Source organism: Setaria viridis, chromosome 5, assembly GCF_005286985.2.
Source record: "Setaria viridis chromosome 5, Setaria_viridis_v4.0, whole genome shotgun sequence".
Taxonomy (NCBI): Eukaryota; Viridiplantae; Streptophyta; class Magnoliopsida; order Poales; family Poaceae; genus Setaria; species Setaria viridis.
The window spans coordinates 21,579,491-21,589,581 of record NC_048267.2 but is presented as its reverse complement, the minus strand read 5'-3'; positions in this window follow the sequence as shown (position 1 = coordinate 21,589,581).

The following is a 10,091-nucleotide window of genomic DNA, read 5'->3' as shown; positions in this document are numbered from 1 at the left end:
TGCAGGAAGAAGCTCGACATCCAACTCCACACCCGCTCTACCTGCGCCACCCACGCCCATCACTACACCGCGTGAGAGAACGGCCAAACCTGCAAGCGCTGCCCCTTCCACAGGCGCCGCCCATCCCACAGGCCGCACACGGGATATTCAGTGCCATCGTTGCAGAGGATTTGGCCATGTGTTTCGGGACTGTCTGAACAAGCATACCTTGCTCATTCGTGACGATGGTGAGTATTCTTCTGCTAGTGATTTTGAAGATATTCAACATGCTATGCTTGCCACTGACCATGCAGCAAAAGCGGAAGTACATGTCAACCCGGGCGACGCCGATAGGTATGAAAGTCTTGTTGTGCAGCGTGTTCTTAGTACACAGGTTGCTCCGCCCGAGAAGAATCAGCGACACACTCTTTTCCATACCAAGGGCGTTGTGCAGGAGCGGTCGATTCGCATCATCATCGATAGCTGCAGCTGCAACAATTTGGCAAGTACCGCGCTGGTTGAAAAGTTGTCTTTACCCACTCGTAAGCATCCAAATCCATATCACATTCAATAGCTTAATGATGGTGGGAAAATTAGAATTACTCGATCGGTCCGTGTTCCTTTCTCCATGGGTGCTTATTCTGATTTTGTCGATTGTGATGTTATTCCCATGGAAGCATGCTCTCTGTTACTTGGGCGACCTTGGCAATATGATACTGATAGCTTGCATCATGGTCGTTCAAATCACTATTCTTTCATGTTTAAGAGTCAGAAAATAATTATACATCCAATGACACCTGAACAAATTCTTAAAGATGATCTTGTTACAGCTGCTAAAACTGCTAAACAACTTGAACCATCGACCTCTGTTAATTCTGAAATCAAGTAGAATGCTCCTGTTTTGCTTGCTACACGTGCTGATTTTGATGAGTTACGCGATGCTCCTTTTCCATGCTATGCCCTTTTATGCTCTAGTGTGCTCGTTTCACTTGATGATGCACCATCTTTGGATATTCCCCCTGCGGTTGCTAACATTTTGCAGGAGTACACTGATGTCTTTCCAAAAGATTTGCCACCGGGACTCCCACCACTTCGTGGCATTGAGCACCAAATCGACCTCATTCCCGGCGCACAGCTTCCGAACCGCGCACCGTACCGTACAAATCCGGATGAGACGAAGGAAATCCAGCGCCAGGTACAGGCGTTGCTTGACAAGGGTTATATTCGTGAGTCTCTTAGCCCTTGCTCCGTTCCCGTGTTACTTGTTCCAAAGAAAGATGGCTCATGGCGTATGTGTGTAGACTGTTGTGCTATTAATAACATTACCATTCGCTACCGATACCCTATACCACGCCTTGATGATATGCTAGATGAGCTTAGTGGAGCTATTATTTTCACTAAGATTGATTTGCGTAGTGGCTACCATCAGATTCGCATGAAATTAGGTGATGAATGGAAAACGGCTTTTAAAATGAAATTTGGGTTATATGAATGGTTGGTCATGCTGTTTGGTTTGACAAATGCTCCCAGCACATTTATGCGTTTGATGAATGAAGTTCTGAGGTCCTTCATAGTATTGTTTGTAGTTGTCTATTTTGATGATATCCTCATTTACAGAAAGTCTATGGAAGAGCATTTAGATCATTTGCGTGCTATTTTTGATGCGTTGTGTGCGGCCCATTTATTTGCTAACCTCGAAAAATGCATGTTTTGCACACAACGTGTCTTGTTTCTTGGCTATGTTGTTACTCCACAGGGCATTGAGGTGGATAGCAGCAAGATCGATGCCATTTGGGTGTGGCCTACACCGACGACGGTCACACAAATTCGAAGCTTTCTTGGCCTTGCAGGTTTCTACCGCCGGTTTGTTCATGATTTTAGCTCCATTGCAGCGCCTCTACATGAGCTTACAAAGAAGGATGTTCCCTTTGCTTAGAGTGATTCACAAGAGGTTGCGTTTAGCACCTTGAAAGATAAGTTAACCAATGCTCCTCTCTTGCAGTTGCCTGATTTTACTAAAGTGTTTGAGCTTGAATGCGATGCTAGCGGTATTGGGCTAGGTGCTATTTTTTTACAAGAAGGAAAACCAGTTGCTTACTTTAGCGAGAAATTAAGTGGTGCTAGCTTGAATTATTCTACTTATGATAAGGAGCTTTATGCTTTAGTGCGCACTTTGCATACTTGGCAGCACTACCTTTGGCATCGCGAGTTTATAATTCATTCTGATCATGAGGCTTTAAAACATATTCGTACCCAAACAAACCTGAACCGTCGTCATGCTAAATGGGTAGAATTCATTGAGTCTTTCCCTTACATTATTAAACACAAGAGTGGGAAGGAAAATGTCATTGCTGATGCTTTGTCTCGTCGCTATACCTTGCTGTCACAGTTAGATTTTAAAATCTTTGGCTTGCAAACTGTGAAGGATCAATATGTGGACGATGCTGATTTTAAAGATGCTTTCGCCTATTGTATTCATGGCAAACCATGGGGCAAATTTCACATACAGGACGGGTTCCTGTTTTGCGCTAACAAGCTGTGTGTTCCAGCTAGCTCGGTTCGTCGTTTGTTGTTACAGGAAGCGCATGGAGGCGGTCTCATGGGGCACTTTGGCGTCTACAAGACGCATGAAGTGCTGGCTGCCCACTTCTTTTGGCCCCAGATGCGCGTTGATGTTGAGCGCCTTGTTGCACGCTGCACTACTTGCCAGAAAGCTAAGTCACGATTGAACAACCATGGTTTGTACATGCCTTTGCCTGTTCCTACTTCCCCTTGGCTTGATATTTCTATGGACTTTGTTTTGGGATTGCCTAGAACTAAGAAGGGGAGGGACAGTATTTTTGTGGTTGTTGATCGTTTCTCCAAAATGGCTCATTTTATACCTTGTCATAAGACTGATGATGCTAGCAATGTTGCTGCATTGTTCTTTCGCGAGATTATTCGTTTGCATGGTATTCCAAATACAATAGTCTCTGATCGTGATGCTAAGTTTCTCAGTCATTTTTGGAGATCACTGTGGAATAAAATGGGAACTAAATTGCTGTTTAGCACCACTTGTCACCCTCAGACTGATGGACAAACTGAGGTGGTTAATCGAACCTTGTCCACCATGCTTAGGGCTATTTTAGATAAACACTTGAAACGTTGGGAAGATTGCTTGCCTCATGTTGAGTTTGCTTATAATCATGCAACGCATTCTTCTACAAAGATGTGTTCCTTTCAGGTTGTTTATGGTTATATTCCTCGGGCGCCTATTGATTTGTTTGCGCTTGATGCCGAGGACGCCCACACATAGATGCCGCTGCACATGTTGATCAAATGATTAGCTTGCATGAGCAAACTCAACAAAACATTGCTGCTGCTAATGCTAAATATCAGGTTGCGGGTAGTAAAGGGAGAAAACATGTTACTTTTGAACCGGGTGATCTGGTTTGGTTGCATTTGAGAAAGGATCGTTTTCCTACTTTACGTCGTTCTAAATTGATGCCACGTGCTGCTGGTCCTTTTAAAGTGCTAACCAAGATTAATGATAATGCTTATATCCTTGACCTGCCTGCGGAGTTTGGTGTTTCCACGAGTTTTAATGTTGCAGATTTGAAACCGCATACGAAGATGAGGAGTTGCCGTCGAGGACGACTTCAGTTCAAGAAGGGGAGGATGATGAGGACACCACCAGTACATCTACACCAGCAGCACCTCAGGCGCCTCCAGTTGCTCCTCCACCTCAGGCGCCTACAGTTGATCATCCAGTTGGGCCAATCACTCGGGCCCGTGCGAGAGAATTAAACTTCACCATGCTATTAAGGAATGAAGGCCCAGCGGAATAAGAAGATGGCCCAACAGGGCAGCCCAAGTGGGGCGCCTAGGGTTGGGAGCCGCGGCCCTCCCCATGGTCGCGCGCGCCCCCTCCTGCAGTGGCGCCTCCTCCGGACTCCAGGGGCTGCGCCCCCTTTATTTAGTTGGAGTCCCTTTCGTTTACGACTTGAGTTTTGTTTTACATCTAGCTTTAGCTACTCTCAAACACGCACAAATACGCGCTGTCCTTGTGTGATTCAGAACTCCACATTCGAGTGATATTTAGATTGCTCGCCTCTTTTTCTTCTTCGTTCTTCGATTGTGGACAGGAATCGATCTTCGTGATCAGGCTGATCTTGTGCTGGCAAGGTTGGTAACTACAGGAAGTTGGTTCAACGATTGCATTGGCGCTTCGGGTTCGCTCGTCGTAGTCGGATCGTGAGGGTCTACTTCCACCAAGTCGAATTTATCTCCACTCACCGAAAGATTGGGCACTCCGACTCTATCACCCTCCTTCCTGTTTTGGTTTTTTGGCAGAGGGGTTTTCACCATTAGATCTATCAGCTGCTCTGGTCCAGGTGTTTCCAGCTGAATTTGTGACTCCTTCAGTGGGCACCTCCCTTTGAAAGGTAAAGTCATAGAGGTGAAGGTCTAGTAAACCCTCCACTATGGTAGGTACTTTAGTAATGTCCTTGCATCCAATTTACCCTAACATACTCCTATCTTTTGACATTGGCCTTGTCCACCTCTAGAGGAATCCCCACCAGTGAACTAATGTAACACGCTCTCTTTTCTGTTGGAAGGCCAAATATTCTGAACCATGTTGATGCAAGTTCCCCTTTGGCGCCAACGTGTGGATTCCACTTATCAACTTTGAAAGATGCATCCGGGACAGTCCTCATCTGCATCCCTTTGAAGAAAGACAACTCTTCCACCTTTTTTGCTGTAGGAAACTTCATTTGGAATTTATTGTCTGCAAGTTTCTTTGCATACCACCTTCAGGTTGAGTTAGGACCGACTTGTGCTTTGAATTCTCCCTCGACTTGCCTTGCCGTTGCAGACCCGCTTTGATAGTTATCAGTGCACAGTTAGCCATATCTTTGATGTTATCACCGTAATCATCATCCTGAATTATATAAAACCCCTGCCCTGAGGCTGCAAGCCCACAGATGGGGGCTATGTACTCCAAGGCATGATGACAGGGCAAACTCTTCGGACATGCCTCTCTTTCTTGCACCTGGTGCAAACCATTGGTTTGAAGCAGTCTTCCGTTCCGTGAACAGTTTTCCCACGTTTACCACAAACCTCCAAAAAATTCTTAAATTCCTCAGTTTTCCTATCTCCCTGTCAGGATTAGGGAGATGGAAGACGAGGAATTCGGAGAATTGGAGCGGAATTCAGAACTGGACTGCAATAAGCTTTTAACACGAGCATAATTGGTAGGCTAGGAACTGTATCTCAATGAATCGGACAAAGATACATTGATACAGACGTCGCTACAACTACTACAGTTAGGCTTTACCAGTCCATACTCATTGATGACTATTACAGACCTGAACCATCACCTAAATACAAGTGGCGGGTCATTTTACTTAAACAGAGATTAAATGAAGCAAAGTATTGTTTGATATCTTAAAATGAATGACTTAAGGCTCTAATCCATTGCTGGTTCCATGACTAGATCTAAATGTATTGAACGCTAACTTGTTATATTCTGAAGATAACTAGCAAAACTGATGATCGAGGAAATGGTGTTGCCTAGCATGCCCAACCAGAACATTCTTGTGTTTGTGTGAACTGTGGTCGCTGCCAACAGGAATACCTCGATTCGGTTTATTAACCTTTATGTCATGCCTGGGTATGTGTGAACGTTGAGCGGATCCTTTCTCAGATGATCATGCACCACTTCGGAATATAGAATCCCTATTCCTTTATTTGTTCATTTGCGTTCTGTATACGCTCAAACATCTATTCAATGGTGATAAGGTGCGCAAAGTGCGGCAATGTTCCAGTACTTTAATAGGTGACCTAAATTTGCATAAGATGTTTGGTGCACTGAGTTTAATAATTATTTTTTCTCCAGCTTGATTAAACTATTTTTTCTCCAGCTTGTTTTCAGCGTGATTGGCCAATGCGCCGACTACATATTTGTGCAAATGAAAATTAGGAGCAATACTGTTCTAAAAATTCATTGTTCTGATTTACCATGATAAATAACTAGGAGCGCTCCTTAGTTTAAACACACTATTTAGGTTCTACAGAAGTTTAGTATACTCCCTACGTTTTCGTTTATAAGGCATAATGATTTGGCATGGTCTTTCAAGTTATATTTTGATCATTCATTTATCTTATATTATATTGTTTATGTTATAAAGTTATGATCACTGTAGAGTACATTTGATTACAAATCCAACCATACCAAGTTACATTATAAAAATAAAAAAATGATTGTTAAATTATTATAAAAGATTGTAAAATTTTAATCTTGTGTGTGCTCTTACAAATAAAAAATAGAGGGAGTAGTATTCTTTTCAGTCCATAGCGTATCAGGAGTTGGCTTATTGCTACTGAATCCAGAATTTGGGAGGGCAATATTTATTTGGATCTTAGACCAAATATTTTATTGTTTGGAAAAAAACATATGGTGGATGCCTCACGTGATGTTTAATGTTGCTTCAGTTCTATTATTCCTTTTTTAATATAAAAAGTAATGTCACACATGGTGTTAATGTTGTGGACGCTTATGGTGGCCATACCGTACCTACGAGCTCTGTGGTACCCGCACAAGCAGCAGTGGAGCCTAGTTAGGTTCAGGGCTTTTGTTCGCAATGAATTATCAAAGAGGTCTATTTAAGAGATAAAGAGGCTTGTTGAGAAATTAGGTGCGCATATATAAAATTCAGTGGCTTGTATTGTCGGGGAATGATGCTGAACCTATCTTGTTATTTGTATTTGGTTTATTCAAGAGATAAAAGGTTTGCTTCAGATATACTCATCCATTATGTTATTTGTACTTGGCTTGCATATGCCCCATTCTGAATCTTTCTTCTGCAAATCCCTTGCTGAGATTGCATATCCATAAAGAAATGGTTATACCAGCCGACTGATACTCGGAGGAAGTAAATCGTGATGACCTCGCTAGCAACTTTCTGTGGTGAACACGTTTGGTTCTAGCATGAACCATTGGATTCTTCGAAAGATACCTTAGCTCCCATGCTATTACACCACAAGCAAGGCACTCTTTGTTGAACCGTCCCGAGTTCTCTGGTCCAAGAAAAATAGCATATCCTCCAACTACATGAGAGATTTGGTTCAAGAAATATGCCATACACTCCAGATCATTTGGAATTATTTGTGTCGTCTGCATAGTTTCTTTCTGTGTGAAATGGGGACGGTTCTTTTTAGTTTAAGATAACTCCAGCTCTGTTCCAAAAAAAGAAGAGAGAGACATGTAGGGTTAATGACAGATCATATGCGCTCAAGTGTATATCCCCTCAATTTACAAATGCAGATTGTTTTAGATTTGTTGTTCTTTAACTTTGAAAAAAATTATAGAAAAAATATATTGATATCTATAATACCAAATAAATATGACATAAAGATATAATTCAGTATAGATTCATCAAGACTAATTTAAAGATGTAGATGTTAGTGCATTTTTTTATAAACTTAGTCAGAAGTTAGACACACTACTGCAACGACCCTCGTACATGCCGACGTGAAACCCTTATTCATGCCGGTGTTGGGACAAGGCCGGTGTTGGGACTGCTACCACGAGGCCGATACGAATGAGGGTAGGCTATTCGTGCTGGTGTCAAAACAGATACGAATAAGCCGCTAAATGTGCCAGTGTCATATTCCATCGGTTAGAATATTTTATTATTCTAATCGGCTCCGCCTGTATCATTGAGTAGCTAATCTACCTTTGATTGTTAGCATCGACGTGTATAGGGTTACTAGTCCTAGCGGTGTCTAACTAGGACATCATGTTTGTTAACCTTCAACTACCAATGTTGATTACCGCCGGTTAGAATACTGTCAGGACAGTTAAAAAAATTGTTTTCCATTTGTATCATCCATCGATCCATGAGTAGTACAGCATTGTTATGAACAATTGCACAAACAATATATGCACATTCAAAGGAATATGCAATGTACGTGCTAGATGTTCATAACAACAATATATTACTCTCATCATCAATTGAACAAAACAAATATTTAAACATTAACCGAACAGAACATAACAAATTAAATCTAGTGTAGTTCATCATGAATAGAACTGAACAGAATGCAACAAAATTCAACGCATCCACATCAACCAAATAGAACTAAACATAATTCAACACATATCAACAGAACATACAAACATAGCTTAGTCGTAGTTTATGCATGAACTGAAACTACTGAAATAAACGAACACAACCTAGCATAGTTCAATATGATTATAACTAACAGAACCAAAAAGTCTAACCGGAAAAAGGGCAATTCATTCATAACATATGCTCCGGCGCTTACATCACTGAAGTATGCAACTGGTGGCGGCGCTTACATCGCCGCCACCGCTCCGGTAGAAACTCTGTCGTCCCCTCCATGGTGATGAAGGTCATGGTCGAAGGGGAGGCACGGCGGCAGCTGGTGAGCTCCCACACTCCATAGCCACGCGAGCACAGGCTTTGGCCACAGCCATGGAGGCCTCGACGGCGGCGGATCTGGCCTGCAACTCAATGGCTGCTTGCCTTGCCACGGCCACTGTGGCCGCATCAGCAGCAACAAGGGTGGAGGCTGCAAGCGCCTTCCGCGCCTCGGCCATAGCCCCGGCAGATGTGGTGGCGGCGCGTGTCACAACCCCCACCATGAAGCGGAGGGCGGCCTCCCTTGCTGCAGAGGTGTCTAAGGTGCGGGTGGCAGCCGCCACAATCGTCGCCAACGCGGCCTCTGTAGACATGGCCGTGGCGGCTGCTTCTTAGGCTGGTGGTTGCATGATCGAGGAGGAAGAGGAGGCCTATGACGCGGGTGTGGAAGAGGATGTGGATGCTGGCAGTGGCGGGTGTGTGCACTGAGTGGAGGAGTGGGTAGGGTTAGGGTGGCGGTATGGATGGAGGACGGAGTGGACTTATATATAAGAGATATGGACCAGTTATAATAAGTTCACATTCTAACCGTACATTCTAACAGGTTCATTTCTGAGTTTGCTAGAATAAGTTCTTTTTATTAAGAAAAACATGATAAAAAATATGATATATAATTACAACATTAATAGATCCAAACAATAGCGATATATCACAAAAGACACGAACCCACACATTATATCGCAAACACGATAACCAATTGTTCGACACACATCACGAATCCACATATTGTTACTACAAATTCAGAGACAAAGTCATCATAATTCCTTTGCATCCCCCATCCTCTTGATACCCTCCTAGGGCTCACAAATAGTGAGCTTCTCCACGAATTTCTCCTAGTAGCACCAGTAGTGGCCATGCATCTTGTCCATGTCTTATAAGGAATCAAGTTTGGCGTACAGGGTCCCCGTGTCTTGCACCGCTGCCTGAGGTTCATTGTCTTTGGCGATATTGAAATGGTAGTAGCCTAGCTTCTTGGTTACGCATACGGCGTAATGATCCTTCTCCACATGTGCCACCACGACTTCCGTTTAATCGCCATGGGTGGCACCAAGTTGAGCCAGCATGCGGTGAGACACGAACAACTCATCAATTGGTGCCGGCAGCCATTCACCATCATTGATGCCAGATTGAGCCATATCTTGTGCTACATCTAAGGATCGATACAAATGTTGATTTAGAAATAAACAAAAAAAATTGAGATCAATTATGCGTATAACACAACTTACACCCGTTTCGAGAAGGGGGTCAGGCTTGGATGGATCAAACTTCACGAAAGCAGAGAGGCGCATGACGAACGGCAAGTGAGATATTGATGATGATCAGAATTATCGGTGAAAGGCTGGGATATTCATATTTGTCGATACCTTATTGGTAATTCTTATTGGTAATTAATCGTAATCGATGGCAAAGCGCTGCAACTTCTCGATATCACACCTCTTCGTTGAAGAGACCACATCGGTTTAACTTCACACCCCCATGATCGAAGAGACCACAACATGTGCGCGTCACCGTTCAAATTCATCCCAGTCAGCCAAAATTCAAACCGCTACATTTAATAACTAATCTAATTGGATGGTTTTCAAACTGGCTAAAATATTGAAATATATGTGCCGGTGCATATACACACCGGTGCTTTTAAGTAAACGTCCCAGTGTTGTTTCACACCCACGTTTATGTCTTTATTCA